Source organism: Macaca fascicularis, chromosome X, assembly GCF_037993035.2.
Source record: "Macaca fascicularis isolate 582-1 chromosome X, T2T-MFA8v1.1".
NCBI lineage: Eukaryota > Metazoa > Chordata > Mammalia > Primates > Cercopithecidae > Macaca > Macaca fascicularis.
In genome coordinates, this window is record NC_088395.1 from 127,518,481 (window position 1) to 127,538,822 (window position 20,342).

A 20,342-nucleotide genomic window follows, 5' to 3' on the forward strand; every position below is an offset into this window, starting at 1 on the left:
GAGGGAGGCTCCTGAGAACCAGTGTGTCAATTCAGTTGGAGTTCATTCAGCCTTCAGGGAACAGTATATTTGATATGGCTGAGCCTGGACTATAATAGCGCAGTGTCCTCTTAAAAGCTGGATATAGGGCAAATCCCAAACTCTGTCTCTGTACCTTGCCTCCCACTGCAAAGCCCTTTTCCAGAATGGCTTATTTCTCAACACATGTAGAAATCATTGAAAAGCTTTGCATTTCAGTAAGAAGCCTACTCTCCAGCATGAGGCCTGGGCAGGAGGAAGAAAGTATGCCTAACTAGGCCACAGGCAGTATAATCCGTGAGGATTTTCTTCCAAGCAATTGACTAGGGCGAGCGGACTACCTTAAACAGCACTGATCTGTTGGTTTTTCAAATGTGTTAGTTAGCAACTTATTGGCCAGCAATTCTGTGGACTAATATTAAGTAGGTTTCAATATAGAGTTGAATGTGATTACACATTGTATACCTGTGTCAAAATGTCTCATATATCCCATAAACACACCCATAAAATGTTATATACCCATAAAAATTAAAAAGAAAAAAGAAAAAATATAGAGTTGGAGTAGAAAAATTAAATCCAAATCATGTTTATAAACTCAAGCAAACTACCACTTTATATACATGTGCCTGAGTTTGGATATTTATAATGGAATTTGTGGTTTAAACTCAAAAAGCAAGAACGGGCTGGGCATGGTAGCTCATGCCTGTAATCCCAACTACTGGGTAGGCTGAGGTGGGAGGATCACTTGAGGCCAAGAGCTTGAGATCAGCCTGGGCAAAGTAGTGAGACCCCATCTCTAAAGAAAGAAAAGGTAAGGATGATGGCTTGAACCTAAAAAGTCAACTTGATAACCTTTAGTGAGTCAGAAAGTCTTTTTGTTCTGCTTTTTATCTGTACAAGGGAAACAAAAACACAAAATTGTCTTATCTGTTCATTGTCAATAAAAAAAATTTACTACTATAATCAAGAAGTTTACAATTTCTTGGGATAACCCCATTCTCCTGCTGGACCATAATAATTCTTAGAGTATCTTTCTTATTTTTAGTTAAGATGTGACACCTTATAACTTCTGCTCCTAGAGTCACACAGAATATTAGAATAATATCTCTTCCGCATGATTAGTATTTGTACATCTCAAGGCAGCACTGAAGTGCATTCATCTTTTTTTTGCTATTAATTCATTCATCCAGTTATTCAACAAATATTTATTGAGAACCTACTATATGTTAGGGATTAGGGTAGAAATTAAAGGTATATGGGTGATTAAAAGACACATAATCCCTGCGTTCATGGATCTTGTGTCTACCTGAGTCTTTTTTTTTTTTTTTTCCAGGCTAAATATCTCTAGTTTCTTGAACTTTTCCACACATTGCATGGTTTGGAGTCCCCTCACAGCCTTGGTCACCTTTTCTGGACATATTATCAATTTCTCTCTAGGAGTGTGAGTCCCAAATCACCCCCAAAGGAGCAATCTAACAAATGGTTAAGGACTTTCTGGGTTCAAATAGCAGCTCTGTCTCTTACTATGTTATATTGAGCAAGGTATTTAACTTATTTGGGCCTCCATTTTCTCATTCTTAAAATGAAAATAATAATGATATTCTCTGGGCTGTTGTGAGAATTAAACAATATAATACACATAAAAAGCACTTCATGCAGGACTTGGCACCTAATGCTTACAAAGGAACAAAACATCGTTTTATTCATATTTGTGAAACAGCTTAAGATGGCATTATCATTTTTGGCAAATATATTCTGCCGTTATTGCCTCCAGAGGCTGCAATCACTTTAAACCTCCAAGTCATTTTCTATCTTTCAGGGAAATTACTTCTTTCTTCCAGAGCTGTGCTCAGATGTCAAGCCTCTATCAACCTCTTTAAGACACGTTTTGACCAACTTTGTCTGTTTGACTGGCTTGTGTGTCATCTTCCTGAGAGATGGATGTAATTTCAGTGCCAGGATCAATGTCCTTGACTTGACTTTTTTTTTTTTTTTTTATCTCTGGGTTTGCTAAGAATATGGAAATTTGCTTGTGGCCTCCCTCAGCTTTAGAATCTTTTCTGTAAAAGTACAGATTATAAACATAACACCTTAAGCAATAGGGGGAAAATGTTGCCCATTCTCTTTGTGCCTTGGTTTATTATATTTAGGAAGCTTTTAATTAATATGCCTTTACAAGATGATTGTTGAATAAAATTAATCCCATTTCATAATATGATCATTTAATGATGGCTTGGCTGTTTTTGCCTGCTCCATCATTTTGTTTTAGAACTTTGTCTGGATTTCTATTACTGATTTCATTTCTTGGATGTAAACACAAACACATATAATTTCTCCCTTCCCTCACTGCTCTCCAGGGATCTTTGACAATAATTCAGAGGGTGAGGAATCATGAGTGGGAATGAGGGTAGGGAGAGTAGAGATCAGAGCTGTGACTTGTATGTATTATGGAGATTAATATAACCCTGAGGACAGGGCTTTTTGTACTGTTTCTGGGCCAGAGTTAAATCAGGAACATGGGAAAATAGACCCGAGGGTGTACTAAGGATCTGAATTCTTTTCTCTTCCATTCTAGTTGGTCCCTGAGAAAATCCTCATCTACCCATGTGGCTCATATGCCATTTAGCTCACTTTGATGTCTAAAATCACCATCATTAGAATCATTCTTCTTTGGCTAACATATTATCAGTATCCATGATCACTTATTGATTACTGGTGTTCATCAGGAGAGTTGGGGCTTCTGGTGTTAGGGAAGGTCAGGAAAGATGAAAAATGTCCATGCCAAGTGGAGAAATGAGAAAGCAGTCAGAAGGCACTGGTGTGAGATAAAGCAGTACAGAAACAGCAGCAAATGGAAGACAGAAAAGAGATCCATAAACAAAACTCGTTTAATTGCTTAGACCCTGTCCACTCTTAGACCTGGGCAAGAAGTGCTATTGCCCTGGGCTTTGTGCTTTTCTAAAAGGCCTCACTCTGGCTCTCCTTTAGCCATACTCTTCTCTATAGGGAGGGGACTTTGTGCTGCCAGTGTGTGCATCCCTAGGCTTGAGGAATACCATGCACAGGGGAGTATAGTCTAGAGTTGCCAGATGAACTATATGACACCCTGGAATTGTATTTATAGAATATGGCAACTTTAGTATAGTCAGAACTTGGATGTGTAGGCTGGAATGCCCATATGCATATGTGTGGGGCTACTCATTCTGTGGGATAGATCCTAGGATGGAAAGAGAAGGGAGCAAGTCGGAGATCTGGAGCCACCTCTCTCTCTCTCTACACTGATATATTTTAGTTCAGAACTCTGGGGGAATCTGAGAATTAAAAATTTGAACCTGGCATGCGAAGTTGTTTTGAAGTATATTTTTTCAAGGTAGGAAGATAGAACATATTTTATTTAACTATTCTTAAATTTTAATACATATTTTTAAAATATGTAGACATCTGGTATGTGGGCCTCCATTTATACCCTTGTCCCAGGCTCTGCAAATGCTAGTCAAGAGCATTTAATAATGGCAACACATTGCCAAATGAGGGTATTGTGCCATATGTTTAGAACCATAACTTTATTTAATCCTCATAATAACTTGTGAGTTTGGCACTGTTATTCTCTCCATTTAACAGATAAGGAAACTGAGGTTCAACAAATTGCAATGACTTTTCCAAGGTCAAAGAGTAAATGACAGAACTGAGATTGAAACTCAATCCTTAGACTGTGTGCATATAATAAGCTTTAAATCAACATCACTTGAGTCAGAATCCTGCCTCTGCTACTTGCTAGCCCTTTCCCTTTGAATCTTGTGTGCGTTATTAACCTCTCAGTGCCTCAGTTTCTTGAACTGCAAAATGTAGATGTGTGTATGATAATAACAGTACCTACCATATATGATTACTGGGAGGATATAAAAAGATCTTATATATTAGGCCAGGTGCCGTGGTTCACTCCTGTAATCCCAGCACTTTGGGAGGCTGAGACGGGTGATCGCTTGAGGTCAGGAGTTCACAACCAGCTTGGCCAACATGGTGAAACCCCGTCTCTACTAAAAATACAAAAATTAGCCAGTCATAGTGGTGTGTGCCTGTAATCCCAGCTACCTGGGAGGCTGAGGCAGGAGAAAAGCTTGAATCCAAGAGGTGGAGGTTGCAGTGAGCTGAGATTGTGCCATTTCTCTCCAGCCTGGGTGACAGAGCCCGACTCTGTCTCAAAAAAAAAAAAAAAAAGATCTTGCATATTAAAGTGCTCAGTACAATGCCTGGAAAATCAAAGAGCTGAAAAATATTAGCAATTATTAGTAGTAGTAGTGTTAGTAATAGTTGCAGCAGCTGCTTTAAATTGAGATATAAGTATAGTATGAGCATAGGATTATATTACTTATTGTTGCATAACGAATTACCCCAAAACTTAATGGCTTAAAACAACACACATTTATTTTCTCACGCGTCTTTCTGTGGATCAAGAATCCAGTCACAGCATATCTGAATCCTTTAGCTCAGAGTTTCCAACAGGCTATAATGAAGTCTCTACTGGGGAAAGATCTGCTTGCAGTATCATGCCTGTGGCTGTTAGCAGGTCACCATTCCTTGCTGACTATTGGTTGGAGGTGTTTCAGTTCCTTGCCACATGGGCCTCTAAAGGGCAGCTCACAAGATGGCAGCTGACTTCCCTCAGACAGAGCCAATGAGAGAATGCTAACAACAATGGAAATCACAGTCTTTTGTAACCTGATGATGAAGGTGAAATACGATAACATTTTTCATATTCTGTTCGTTGGAAGCAAGTTGCTATAGGAGGAGATTGTAAAAAGGCATGGATAGTAGGAAGCAGAGATCACTGGGGTTTGTCTTTGAAAGCTGCCTGGCACAGATAGATGGCATTATGTCAGGGCTGCGTGAGGTTCCATGGGACAAACATGATGCATCTTCTCTGGGAGGCAGCTTCACTATGCAGCAAATGCAACTTTAATTCAAAATGCAGCTACATCATGTACTGGAAACAAAATTCACAAATACTAAAAATAAACAAAAGCATGAGATTATAAAAATGCCTTATATTTGTGGCTGCTGTTTCGGCTGCATTGCCTCCTTAACTTATGCTGACTCTACTTCAGTGATTCTCAGTTGAAAGGAAAAAACGATTCATTTTGAAAAGGTGTGTTGTGTATTTTCTCTGTTCCCCAGCCTTTGTTTCTGTTTATTTTAGAAGCTGAGATGGTCATCTTTGTTGCCTCACCTCTCTGTAGGATTTAGGGGAGGTTGGGAAAATATCATTCCCAGTCCAGTGGTCTTCAATTTTGGCTGTATGTTATAATCATCTTGGAAATTTTTGAAAAGTGCTGAGATCAGAGCCTTTCCTCCAGAGATTATTTGTTCTTAACAAATAATGTCTAATGAAAACTAATAGCACATGTTAACCATCTGTTAACATGTCTAATAAACATGTTGGTTTATTAGAATGATGGAGGAATTGATTTGTTTGGTGCACTTGGTGCCTTTCACCACTGAAAATAATGATAGTTAATATTTTGCATACGTATGACATAACAAGCTGTTCTAGGAGCTTTATGTGCAATACTGCTTAATCGTCACAAAAATTGTATTATCCCCATTCTATGGACAAGGAACTTAAAACCATGTTAAGTAACCTGTCCAAGGTTATAAAGCTCAAAAGAAGTAGATAATTGTAGTGAATACTTATATGATGTTTATATGATGCTCAGTGTGTTATATTCACTTTTCCAAGCGTGATTTATAGAATTATTTAATCTTCACAACAGCCCCATGGGCGTACTACTTTTATTGCCACTAGACAGATGTGGAAACTAAGAAACAGAGAGATTAAGTGACTTGTCTAAGATCACACAGCTAAAATGTAACAGAGCCAGTATTTAAGCTCAGGCTATCTGGCTTCAGAATATACCCCCTGCCCCAACCATACTGCATACTGCTTCTTGTGTAGTAATCAAACCCAAGTAACATGAATCTGGAGTCCAGATCCTGTGCTCTTAACTGCCATGCTATTCTGCCTGAGAACACTGAAAGCTAATATTTATTGAGTTGTTATGATGTGATGAACATGAAGGCCTTAATTTTAATTATCTTATTTAATCTTTATAATAGCTGTACAATATCAGTACGTGATACAATCATAAGTAAGGCCTTGGAACCATATCTGGTAGGTTTCATCTCCCCCTGCCCCAAATCATCTGCCTCCAGAAACTGAGTTCCTGACCCAGCCTCCATTAGTTAACTATGAGACCTTGGGCAATTAACCTAGCCCCACTTCAGTTTTTTAACATTTAACATGGGAACAATAGCAACACCTTCTTTGGTTACTTCAGAATCCTATTGTATGTATTTAATCAGATTATGAATGTGAAATTACTTCACTAAATACAAAGTGCTAAACAATGTGAGGTGTTTTTCTTATGACTCCTCTCACATTCTCTGCTCTAAACAGGAAAATCACTGCCATGAAGATATTCTAAGAGCAGGCATATCAAAAGCTTGAGGGTTCCCCTTAGGCCATCGATGGGGATAGCTCCTGGGAGTCTGGAGGTATATAGGGAGAAGCTAGCAACTGGGAAGGCCTTGGAAACTTGGTACCTAAACTCTCAGGTGGGGAGAGACTAACTTGCATTGGTTGAACAGATTAAAGTTGGAACAAGAGAAGAGATGTCAGTCTCAGTAGCTATGGAGGATAGAAACCAAACCAAAAACAAACCATAGGTAATGATGGGATCTGTCAAGGTGGGAGAACTGAAGGAGAAAATATCGTCCAGCCCTAAGTGAGGAAATGCAAGCAAGTTGAGTTACAAATGATGTTGAGTTAGACTTTCAGAGCCACTGTGGGAAATTCAGGCACACAGACAGGGCCTGGAGGTCTATAAGAAGAGTTATTCTAATATTTTGTATGCAAATGAAGGAAGAGGTGCTTTCTAAGACATGAAGCTAGGGATACTGGTCACAGCTTCCAAATCTTAAGAGCATCTTGTCCTGGACATGCTAGGGAATGGGTCTGAATCTGAAAATGCCATAATAATTCTTACCTGTGGATCTTCATGCATTCTAGTGTTCCATTGTCTGAGATATTCTCTAGTCCTTACTCTGTCAATATAAACCTATATTGTCTTAGAGATTGTTTGGCTGCAAATAACAGAATCTCAGCCACAAATGAGGTTACATAAGATAGGAAAATACATTATAATAATGCAGAACTATCTCACAATACCTAAGGACAGGGCTGGCAGCCAGCTTCATGAGGCATTGAATTTAGGATGTTGAAACCCATCTGAGACTAAAGCAGCTACTCTCTCACATATTTTTAAAATCTGGGGATGTATGGTCTTTTCTCTGCAAATAAGCTTTGCATTGCTGTTTCATAGCAGGAGAAAATGGCCATCATGAACCTACTAGGCCTTCTAGTTTATGAATGAATGGAGACTAATGAGAGTCCAAGACTAAATTCTAAATTTTGGAGAGAAGTAATGTGATTGTTTCATCCTGGGTCTTGTTTTACTCCTGGGTTAATCTAGCAGTGTCCATTGAAGTATATCTTTGACCCATTGCTTACCCAACTGGAATTCATACAGTAGACTCTCTAAGATGGATGGCAAAGACTATGACTAGTAATCCCCAAATTTCTACTTCTCTTATTACTTTTTTAGAAACATAATTTTTGATTTTTACCTGGGTATTATGACCACACAGTATAAAGACTATATTTCCTTGACTTGCTTATAGTTAAATGTGGCCGTATGACTAAGCTTGGTCGATGAGCTATGACGGTACTATGTGTAATTCCTTGTTCTGCCTTTAAATTGAAGGAGAGGCTATTCACTTCATCATTTTTTTTCTTCCCATTGGTTAAAATGTGGATGTGGCAATGGTCCATCTGGATAATGTAGGCAACTCCTATAAATACTGGAGCAATGAGACAAAAGGGGCCCTGATCCTCGATACTATCTAGCTACCACGTCAGCCCTGGTCTGCTTATGCCTGGACTGTTACGTAAGACAGTTGAAAAATCTTTCATCTGGATAAGCCATTGTTATTTTGAATCTGTTCCAGTAGACAGACATAAATCCTATGGCAGATACAAACCTGGAAAGTTTCTGTAAGAAGAGGTATAGAGACGAGAAGGAACTTATTGATGCAGGCAATTATTGCCATTCATGCATAGTGTAAATTGGGCATTCCATGACTTTCAGTTTGGGTCATATGACAAATTTCATAGCCAGAAAATGAAGGACACTTATGGATGTGAAGTAGGTGTTCAATAAATACATAAATGAAAAGATAAATAAATACATAAAAAATATAAATAAATACATAAATACATGAATGAAAGAGCATCATAGTATGGACACAAGATAGAGATTAGAGTTTTGGGATAAGTCATACTGGATATACCTAATGCATTGTTTTCCTAGATATCGATGACATAAATGAAGCTTTGATAAGGAATCATCATCTCATCCCCAGTGTCAACATGGAAATGCTGACAGGCTATAAATGCTGGCAATGCCCAATTTATGCTATGCATGAATGCCAATAATCTCCTGCATTAAGGGAAGTAGGCTGTTCAAATGGTCTTAGAGGTAAAATGTAGAAGACTCAAGACAAATAATTATCCTAGGTTCTAGGACTGGTTCTGCCAATATTTCTTACATGAGAAATGTGAAAATACACAAATGAAAGTGCAAAATCTTGTACACTCTCTGAGATGCTTCAGTTTACTAGTATATGAAAAGGTAAAAGTTCCTGTTTTTCATAAACTGAAAGAGACCTTAGAAGCCAAATTCATTTCCTACTTCATGCTCTGTGATTCTCCAGCTTAAGTGATTATTCAACCTCTGCTTGTAAACCGGTAACTCACTATTACTCAGTGGTGACCACCACAATTTGAATGTGTTTTCCTGTGTTGTACCAAAATTATAACTTCCACACATTGATCCTGGTTCTTCCTATTGGAGTCACCCCAAAATGGTTCCATTCAGAATTACCACAACATAGCATAGTGTTTAAGAGCACAGGGTATGGACTCAGAGTTACAGCTACTTTGTTGAAATCCTGATTCAACCATCTATTAGCTGGGTGACCTTGAACAAATAATTTAAGCTGAAATATACTTTTCCCATCTGCAAAATGAGTGGAATTGTATCTTCCTCAGATAGGTTGTGAGTATTTAGCATAATTTCTTATACTTGGTAAGTATTAAAAAATGGTAACTGCTATCAGTAATAGGAATACCACTAAATAATATGACCTGTTTCTTTTCACTGGATAGCACTACATATATTTGGAAAGAGTTACTCTTCCCAAGCACCCTTTTGTCTCCAGGCTAGACATTTTCAGTCTTTTCAAGTTGGCTTCCTGTGATGTGGTTCTTAGACTCTTCCCCATTTTGTTTTCTCTTGTTAGTTTAATAAATGTTTCTCATTGGGGATAGATGCTACTTACATTTTAGGCAAGAAAGGTCCGCATACATGTAGAATCCTCTTGTACATGACAAACTGTTTAGTATCCCTGGTTCTGCCCACTGGATGTTAGTAATTCTACCCAGTCATTGTGAGAACTCCAAATGCCCCCAACACATTTCCATATGTCCTCTTGGGGCAATACTGCCTCTACATGAGAATCAACCTAACTAAACAGAATTCCTATGAAGTAGCACCGCTATTTTTTTGGATCAGCTGTCTAATAAAGCCTATTTATTAGTTTTGTAATAACTGATACTACATTTCTCTTAAAGTAGTTTTGTTTATAGTTGGTAGGAGCCACAACACACTGTTAACTAAATTGAATTTGTTAACAGAAACTTCTAAAACTGTTTATAGGTCAGGTCTTCCTATCTTGTACCTATATATATTTGATTTTTGGAATACAAGTGTGATATGCAAATATGGTACTTAATTCATCTTTTGCTTCAATGTTTTATATTTTGATTCTGTCAGCTAATGTATTTGCTAATCTTTCAAACCATTTGTCACATGGAATTTTAACCAACAGTTTCTCTGTAGCTTCATTCAAGTTAGTGATTACCAATGTTGTCCCAGATTAAGTGAAGAACAAGAGCCCTATGTGTTACTATAGACCTCCTCCCAGGCTGTCATTGAGCCATTAGTCAGCATCAATTAGTTAAGGTTGCACCTAACCATATTGCTATCCAGAAATTCTGCATTCTTAATCTTGCCCATAAAAGTATCATGAAATGCCTTTTTTAAAAAAATGTTGATAAAATCGAAAATCACTCTAGCAACATATCTCTTTTGATCTACCATTTCAAAGTACTTTTCATAAAACTATCAATTATATGGTTCATCATTTTATAGACAAGTTCTATTAGCAATTATAAATTACATTGAATAATGAATTTGATAAGTGTTTTAGAATTTAAAAGATTTTATTACCTCTAACATTCATGAGTAATATCAAGATGTACCTTACATGTTAGGTCTGTACTTGGAATCAGTCCTAGTTTTAGATGGAATCTCTGACTTCAGGATACCTAAGAAAGGTTGTAGTCCCCCTCCTCCCTTAAAAAGAAAACATTCACTAAGGCCAGAAATTCCTTCAGTAGGAGACCAAAAAAAACAAAAAACAAAACAAAACAAAAACAAAACAAAACAAAAAAACATTTGTCATTCTGCAAAGAGACGTTGGAATTCATCCACCACTGGGAAAAGAACATGGTGTAGTACTCTAATTAAAGTATTAATGACATTGCAGTTTATTTTATGAGAGCAGATTTTGATGAAAGGAAGGGAAAGAGGATGAGGATACTGGTTCCCTGGTTAGGGGAAAGATTGATTTTAGAGGATAGAGAAGTAGGAAGAAAAAGGTACAGAAAGGGGAGACTGGAACCATGGAAAAGTTTTCTATTTGACAGTCAGGATTTGGACCCACCCTGTCTTCTACCAAATTTCTGTGGAGCATGAAACTTCTACCCACTAAAATTGCTTTTTGAAGCTTTTTCAAAATGTGCATTTTTACTGTGTTAGAGATGTCTGTTTCTGGGAGAGTTAACATACTATTTTTCTGATTCAGGCCTGCAGTCACCTAGCAGAGAGCAGGTGTTGAAGCCAGAGGCCTTCCTGAGAAGGCAGGGGTGGGCAGCAGGAAGACAGTGAATACTTGGGGGAGGTGGAGCCCAAAAGGGCTAAAGGGATTCAGTAATAGGGGTAATTGGGTTGCTGAAGACCCAGATTATTTAATTAGCAATTTTAGGGTGTTGCCCAGGGCATGAGTGTTCATATGATCAGAACCTGTACTCCTCCTCTCATTTGGACACAGATCTAGGCTTGGAAGATCCCCCCAGGGGTGGCTCTGCTTCTCCAGTTTTTCTCTAGTTTGCATTTCTGCTTTTGCAGGTTCTTGCACAAATACTTTCTTGGCAGTGTGTTTTTTGCATACTTCTCTCTAAAGGCTGAACATTGATGAATCTGACTGTACTTCTTGTGGCACATGCAGCATTAAAGAATCTGTTTGTATATCTTTTTTCTTCTTCTTCTTCTTTTTTTTTTTTTTTTTTTTTTTTTGTTTTACATCTTGCAGTTTGAAACAAAGTTAATCAGCTGGCTGAGTAGCAAAGAGAGCTCTTCTGTTCTTGACCAGTGCTTGAAAGGAGTATGATTTGGCCCCTGTCTCCTCAGCCTACCTCTTCCTTGCCTCAGCCTTTAGCTGTCTCAGCTGCCTAGCCTGTGGGAACTGAATTATGGACTATGACTAAAGGAGCTACAAATGAGCCTCAAAGAGGTAAAGTTAGTAATGAGCCAGGTCTGAAACCCGTCTCCTGACCCCAATCTATGGTTCTTTCTGTGGCATCATTGTGCTGAGAACATTCATGGCAACGTTTCTTTTTTTTTCTTTTTTTTTTTTTTAAGAGATATCATGATTCTTTCTTTCTTTCTTTCTTTTTATTATTATTATACTTTAAGTTCTAGGGTACATGTGCATAACGTGCAGGTTTGTTACATATGTATACTTGTGCCATGTTGCTGTGCTGCACCCATCAACTCGTCAGCACCAATCAACTCGTCATTTACATCAGGTACAACTCCCCAATGCAATCCCTCCCCCCTCCCCCCTCCCCATGATAGGCCCCGGTGTGTGATGTTCCCCTTCCCGAGTCCAAGTGATCTCATTGTTCAGTTCCCACCTATGAGTGAGAACATGCGGTATTTGGTTTTCTGTTCTTGTTACTCATCTGACAAAGGGCTAATATCCAGAACCTACAAAGAACTCAAACAAATTGACAAGAAAAAAACAAACAACCCCATCAGAAAGTGGGCAAAGGATATGAACAGACATTTCTCAAAAGAAGATATTCATACAGCCAACAGACACATGAAAAAATGCTCATCATCACTGGCCATCAGAGAAATGCAAATCAAAACCACAATGAGATACCATCTCACACCAGTTAGAATGGCGATCATTAAAAAGTCAGGAAACAACAGGTGCTGGAGAGGATGTGGAGAAATAGGAACACTTTTACACTGTTGGTGGGATTGTAAACTAGTTCAACCATTATGGAAAACAGTATGGCGATTCCTCAAGGATCTAGAACTAGATGTACCATATGACCCAGCCATCCTATTACTGGGTATATACCCAAAGGATTATAAATCATGCAGCTGTAAAGACACATGCACACGTATGTTTATTGTGGCACTATTCACAATAGCAAAGACTTGGAATCAACCCAAATGTCCATCAGTGACAGACTGGATTAAGAAAATGTGGCACATATACACCATGGAATACTATGCAGCCATAAAAAAGGATGAGTTTGTGTTCTTTGTAGGGACATGGATGCAGCTGGAAACCATCATTCATGGCAACGTTTCTGATGATGCCAGCATTGTGCTTCTGTTTTTCCTAGTGGAACTGATATCCCCAGTACTAAGAGGCATGCAAAGAGATGGCAGCAGAAATGATGGCAAGGGTGATTTGTTTACTGGATGACCATATTCCCCCAACACTTAGATATGTTTCTCTTGTGGGCTTGTTTGATGCAAAGGAAATCAAGTTGAATTTTATTCTTTTCCACTTACTCGCATTTTTCTCTCTTTTCATCTGGTTTTGTCATAACTGCCTCATCCTATGCCTATACGCAATTATCTTCGACTGCCCCGGGCTGACTAATGTCCCTATATTGTTGTTCTCCTACCGCAGCAGTACCTCAAGTTTCAGTCTTTCTCTTCCCTGCATCCCAAAATGAATCCTACATGAGTCAGCTTATCTACACATTTGTTAAAGAACCACTAGGAGTTATGGATCAATATGTTCATATTATGTGATTTTAACAATGGGCTACCGGAAGCAATAGCTTACCTGAAGGCATCTGAACTATTCAGAGTGCTTGGTAAAAATGTGTGTCACTAGGGCTGACCATCGATTTTCTAAACTACAAACTCAGGAGGTGAGACCTGGGAATCTCAATTTTAATAAAAATTTTAAGTCATTCTGAAATATACTAACAGTTGAAAATTACTACCTTATGTTGTGTTTAGAATTAAAGCATTTGTTGCAAATGTGCGAACATGTTAGCAGGTATCAATGGTCATTGTTAAGCTGACTGATGAAATCTTGCCTTTAAAATTACATTTCATGTGTAATTATTACCCCCCAACTTCCACCACCCACCAAATACATACAGTGGACCTGGAATCTATCTGTGAATCTGAATTTATCTTCCTAAGATCTTGGGCTGCTGCTATTTTATACTGGAGGTTCACGTATAACCTGTGACCTCTGGAATAATTTTCTTCTGGAAAAATTTCTAATCTTCATGTCTAGCTACACATTATGACTTATGCTATGTTCAATATATATTGTGTGGTCCACATAGCAGAAAGCACTCAATTTCTCTATAACAAGGGAACCCAACACTTTCCTCTGTGATTTAAAAGCAGCTATGACTTGAAAGAAGAGAGGAAGATTGGTAGGTAAATAGGGAAGTCCTCAAAAGATGGCTGTATTCTATATCCCATCTTATAGTCTTGTTCTCCTAAGAAAATAAGAATATATTATAAAGATGTTTACCCTTGGGCTCCAATGTAATCTTTTCACATGGGCAGATGTTTTAAAACTCAGATATCTGGATTCACTGAAGAGATACATGGTAAATAAAAATATGACTCAAATGCAACCTTGCAGCCAAGGGGGAGCTATTTCTGACTGCTCTCAGAATTGGTGCAATAACTTATCTTTTGAATTTCTTGTTTATGCAGTGTATAGATCATCTCTGGCTACAGAGAAGACAGGCTCAGCTGTGCAAGGAATCTCTGCTCTTGATATAAACTGGAGAGCTGTTTGGTAGTCATGCTGCCAACGGTGATCAGTAACACTAAAGTCACACTTTTGGTCTATTATTCCACATTGTTTTCAAGCTAGGGGAATGCTTTTACCCTTCCACCTATTTCCTATCAAATAAAATGATTGGATTTGAATTTGTGAAGAATATTTATCTAAATCCCTTGTTTTTAGTTAGGACCCTCACAACTCTCTACTGGGAAGCTTTACTGGGATGCTAGATGTACTCACACCTTAATACTTATTTTTGACCAAAGGGGTAAAACTAGTGATCACCCTGATTGAAATAGGAAATGAGGCAGTTGTATTACTTATCAAAGCTCAAGTGGAGACACTGATCCAATTTTAACTACATCTGTCCTTTGACAAGTTTATTCACCTACCTTTACACAGAAAATCTTCATTCTAAAGCTTAAAAATTTAGCATTAAAATCAAGTTTAAATGTTTTATTTATTTAACCCATTGAGTTTAAAAATCATAAATTCTCAAATGATAGTTAATTTTTATAAACACCTGATAGCTATCATCTTTATTTACTGGTTTTTCAGAGGTGAATGGGGGCAGGTAAAGTAAATAATGACTCCGGATTTTTTTTTTCTGTGACTCTTGCAAGCCAGAGAAATAGAAAGGTATTAATAATCTGTAAGATTTTCCTTTTACCACTAGTTATAGGTAAGGAACCATGCCTATCCTCTCGCTATAATGCAAAAGCATTCTTGTGCCTGTTATAGGTAGACAGTCTCATTTGAGATTTTAGGAAGACTAATTCTGCTTTCATAAGACTAATGAAGTTATACGTTATTTATGCAATTTTATACTCATCACATTTATGCACTAAAGTGCAAACAACTTTCTTCACCATTATCTTCTCAGAGCGTTTAATTTGTTCATATTTGAGGAGCAGCTCATCCCAATCTCGTGTGATCCTGCCCTTCTTGCTGTGACTGATGACATTTAGATACACCTCAGATTCTCCAGAAACTGTTTAGTTGGGATTACAAAGACTGAATCAGTTGGACTGCTGAGTCATGAACATGGAGAAGTTGGTTAGAACAAATGAATAAGGCAGATATATAGAGAAATGGAGATGAGAGACCACATGGTCCATAGAGAGAGACAGGGAGGCAGAGTAGCTATCTTTTGACTTTATAGTTTCTGTGAGGTCCATCTATACTTCTCGCAATGGGATTCTATGAGAATGTCCTGCTTTTGTAAAATAAATCCCTTTTCCTAAAATAAATTTACTTTCAGTGGGTGTTTGGTCACTGTAACCTATGATCCCAAGTAGGAATAATTTGAACTTGGTACACAAAATTTTTATTTTTCAAAGTCTTTCATATCTATTATCTCCCTTGTTCCCTATTCCAGTCTCATATCAGAAATAGGGCAGGAATGATAATTGCCTTGAAAGCCAAAGAAACTGAGGCCTCAAATAGAAAATGTACTTGCTTTAAGTCAAACAGCAAGGTAGAGGGCAGAGCCAGGCCTGAAATACATGGCTTCTGGCTCCCATGCCTAGAACTTGGCATTTACTAGGCATGCAACAATTATTTGCAGGATGGTAAATCTAAACGGGGATGGGTGATTCCATTCAGAAACAATGAAAAGTAGCTGGTCTTAACAGACATCAGTATTCTGAAGGAACCCAACAAAAGAAAGCCACAGGAGACACTAGCAATTCTCCCCATTTTTACCTCTTCACTTAAGAAAAGCAATGTACAGACAGATTCACAACCAAATTATACCAGACATTCAAAAAAGAATTGGTACCAACCTTACTGAAACTATTTCAAAAGACTTAGAAGGAAGGAATCCTCCCTAACTCATTCTATGAAGCCAGTTTCACCCTGATACCAAAGCCAGGAAAGAACAAAACAGAAAAAGAAAACTACAGACCAATATCCTTGATGCTTATCCAAAAATCCTCAACAAAATACTAGCAACCCAAATCCAACAGCACATTGAAAAGATAATTCACCATGATAAAGTGGGATTGATACCAGGGATGCTGGGATGGTTCAACATACACAAGTCAATAAATGTGATTCACCATGTAAATGGACCCAAGACTGCATATCTACCCAAAGAGAAAGAAGTCATTACATGAAAAAGACACTTGCACACACATGTTTATGACAGCAGAATTCACAATTGCAAAAATATGGAACCAACCTAAATGCTCATCAACCAATGACTGGGTAAAGAAAATGTGGTATGCATATTCCATGGAATATTACTCTGCCATAAAAAAATGAAATAATGTCTTTTTCAGCAACTTGGATGGAACTGTAGGCCATTATTCTAAGTGAAGTAACTCAGCAATGAAAAACCAAATACCGCATGTTCTCACTTACAAGTGAGAGCTAAGCTGTGGGTACACAAAGGCATACAGAGTGGTATAATAGACATTGGAGACTCAGAAGAGGGGAGAGTGGGAGGAGGGTGAGGGATAAAACACTACATATTAGGTACAATTTACACTACCAAGGTAATGAGTACACTAAAATCTCAGACTTAACCACTATATAATTCATCCATATAACCAAAAACAACTTGTACCACAAAACTATTGAAATAAAATTTAAAAATAAAAAAAATTAAAAAGAAGGCAATGTATTTGAAATGTCTTCCCTTGTCTCCCTCTACAACAGACTGCAAATCAGATCTTGCCTCTGAAAATGTTGACTGGGTCTTACCTCTCTGCAACTGTTGCTAGTGGAGGTACAGTTTGGCGCAGTTCGGTGATTTCTACTTGACCATTAGGAAAAATAATAGTCCCTGTGGTGAAACTTTGAGTGCCAACTGAACTAGATATACCTTTTCTTGGCAGATCATCTTTTGGTACTGAAGTGCTGACAGGACCTAGCATCTAAAGGAGTATTTAAAGCTGCAAAGAGAGGTATCTCTTTAACTGTTAAGCGGTTGCAGCCTCTTCAAGCTAGGTCTGTTAGGGTATGGTTTTGAAGTATTACATATGTCTCTGTGGTGGTGTCCTATTTTCTAAATAATGACTTATTTGTATTTTGAAAAACAAATAATGAAAGTTACCTGTGTATATGAATATATGTATGTGTGGGTGGGAGGGGGGACCTGAAGGTATGTTTCCAGTGTTATTTTATGATATATTAATAGGTGTTAGACCAGAAAATACACTCTGTCTTAAGAGAATGCAAGTTTTACTCAGTATTTCACATGGACTTTGAAGATTTGTGTTCCCATTTAAATAAAAGAAACCCAATCAGTGCATGGCACATAAGGTTGCTGTTCTTTTTGTTTGTTTGTTTCATTTTGTTGTTGTTATTGTTTTTTGAGACAGAGTCCCACTCTGTTGCCCAGGCTGGAGTGCAGTGGCGTGATCTCAGCTCACTGCAACCTCCGATTCCTGGGTTCAAGCTATTCTCCTGCCTCAGCCTCCTGAGCAGCTGGGATTACAGGCACCTGCCTCCACACCTGGCTAATTTTTTTGTATTTTTAGCAGGTGATCCGCCTGCCTTGACCTCCCAAAGTGCTGGGATTACAGGCATGAGCCACCACACCCGGCCAGGTTGCTATACTTTGTATTTATAAGGAAAGTAGAATTAAACAATGATGCTGGGGAAAGAACCATTTAGACACATGGTCCAATGAGAAAATCTGAATAAGGAAACAGAGGTTGTTAAAAAGCTTGTTATTAAAGGCTCTGGAAAATCTTTCAGTAAAGAAGCCTGTTTTAACTTTGTTTCAGTCAGCATTTCAAAACTATTTTTTAACCATGGAATCCTTTTGGTCATATAAAATCTGTTAACATACAATTTCCCTTTAGAGAACACTGGGTTAAACTATGACCTGCATAAGGAGGTAGGATGAGAGATAAGCGTAGAAATGTAGATTGAGAACATATAATGGAAAGTCTTGAATACTGTGCTGTGGATATTCACTTTTTTATAAGCAGTGGGGTAATCATTTTTTTTTCTTCACTAGCTTCCCCACTTGTCTCTCTGTTTGTATTCTACTTTTCAGTCCATCCTGAATAGCATTGATAGACTAATCTTCCTAAAACTGTTTTCATCATTTGTCTGCCATACTGAACCTAAATGATGCTTTTCAGGATCCTACATTTTGGTATCTTTTCAACTTCAAACAGATTTTTTTGATGATCTGTCTTGTATTGCTGTCTGTTGTTACCCATGTGTCTACCATTTTGTCAAATAGGCTCTATTCTTTTTGTAAAAAAGATCAGTTGTAAAGTGGTTCTTAACCATGGCTGCACAGTAGAATGACCTGGGGAGTTTCTCAAAGTCTGTGATATGGTTTGGTTCTGTGTTCTCACTCAAATTGCATCTCAAATTGTAATCCCCACTTGTCAAGGGAGGAAACTGTAATCCCCACATGTCAAGGGAGAGAGGTGATTAAATTATGGGGCCAGTTCTCCCCGTGGTGTTCTCGTGAGAGTGAGTGAGTTCTCACAGATCTGATGGTTTTATAAGGGGCTCTTCCTGCTTCGCTCACTGTTGCTCTCTCACTCCTGGCTGCTTTGTGAAGAAGGTGCCTGCTTCCCCTTCTGCTATGATTGTAAGTTTCCTGAGGCCTCCCCAGCCATGTGAAACTGTGAGTCAATTAAACCACTTTTCTTTATAAATTACCCAGTCTTGGGTGATAACTTTATAGCAGTGTGAGAACGAACTAATACAGGGTCACAGTGTCAAGGCCCCACGTTGACTGATTATATCAGAATCTCTGAGTTCAAAGCTCAGGGATCAGTCATGTGTAAAACTTTCTGGGTGATTTCAGTGTGCAGCCACATTTGAGAACCAATGCCCTGAAATCTGGCATGATGCTGAGTCCATAGTACATACTCACTTAAGACATGTATGTGTGGTAAATGCACCTGATAGAAATAATTTAAGTATGCCCTGAGAATGACCTTGTATGGCAGACACACCTAAATGCGTGCTCAGAGTGAGGGAATATGGGAGTAGCCAACCTGGAGATTTGTTCTTTTTCTGTGAGGAACATCTTGAGCCCCTGGTCCATCCTGTGGATTGGGGGCCATGCTGGGAAAGGAGGCCCCGAAGTTTTGGGTTGAATGAAGGTTGTCAGGTGAAGGTTGTTAGGGAAAGGGTGTTAAGTGAAAATGCTATACAATCTGCATGCTTTTTGCAGGCAGTTGCAGTTTTCTTGTCCAACCCACTGCCATTGGACTGTATGTAAGGCAGTTCTTCTGTCCAGCTCGCCACCACTGGACTCTCTCCCCTGTATGTAAGCTCCTGGTAAAACTCCATGTTTGCTTTGCTGGCTCTGGGTCTCTTCTTCGGCCACTTGAACCTGTTCCTTGCCCATTTGAGTTGATAGGAGTTTGGCAAAACAACATTAGTCATGTGGTTGATATTACATTAATTTCCATAGAGCTTTACATTTACTTAGCAAAGGGAGACTCTAATCCTCCTCTGGAAAATCAAAGCTGTCAGTTTTGTGCTTGAAAAGAGGAAATTATTTTACTAATAAATATTCTTATTTTTTGAAGAAAATCATAAGTACAACAGGAGCTTTGGAGACCAAAGGACTATTGAAGTTTTTTCTAGTAAACTCATTGCAAGTGTCTTTGTCAGTCAATTTGATTGATTACAGCATGCACACATTGAAGTACACTTCAGACAGCCAGTTTGTCTGAAGGCTTGCTGTTAAATCTCTTGTGAAGTAATTTAAGATTTAAACCTCAGAGAATTCCGAACTGCTCTTTGAAGGCAGCAAGCTCTTGTAAATATACCGTCACTGCACACTATTAGAGAAATCAGATGGGTATTGAGTTCTGGCATTTAACAATAACAACAAGGGTAGGATGTTTGGCAAGGTTGCTTTTTCCTCTTCTCGGAACTTGTCCTTTAATAGAAAAGATGACATTCAGGCCACAGAAGAGCATGGGTTGTCTGGGCGTAGGGCATTGAGAGAATGTGAGGTTGAAGAGTTAGGATCCCAGGAGTGCAAGATTCCTGAGTTTAATCTAAACCCTCTTTGATCAGGTGTTTTTGTT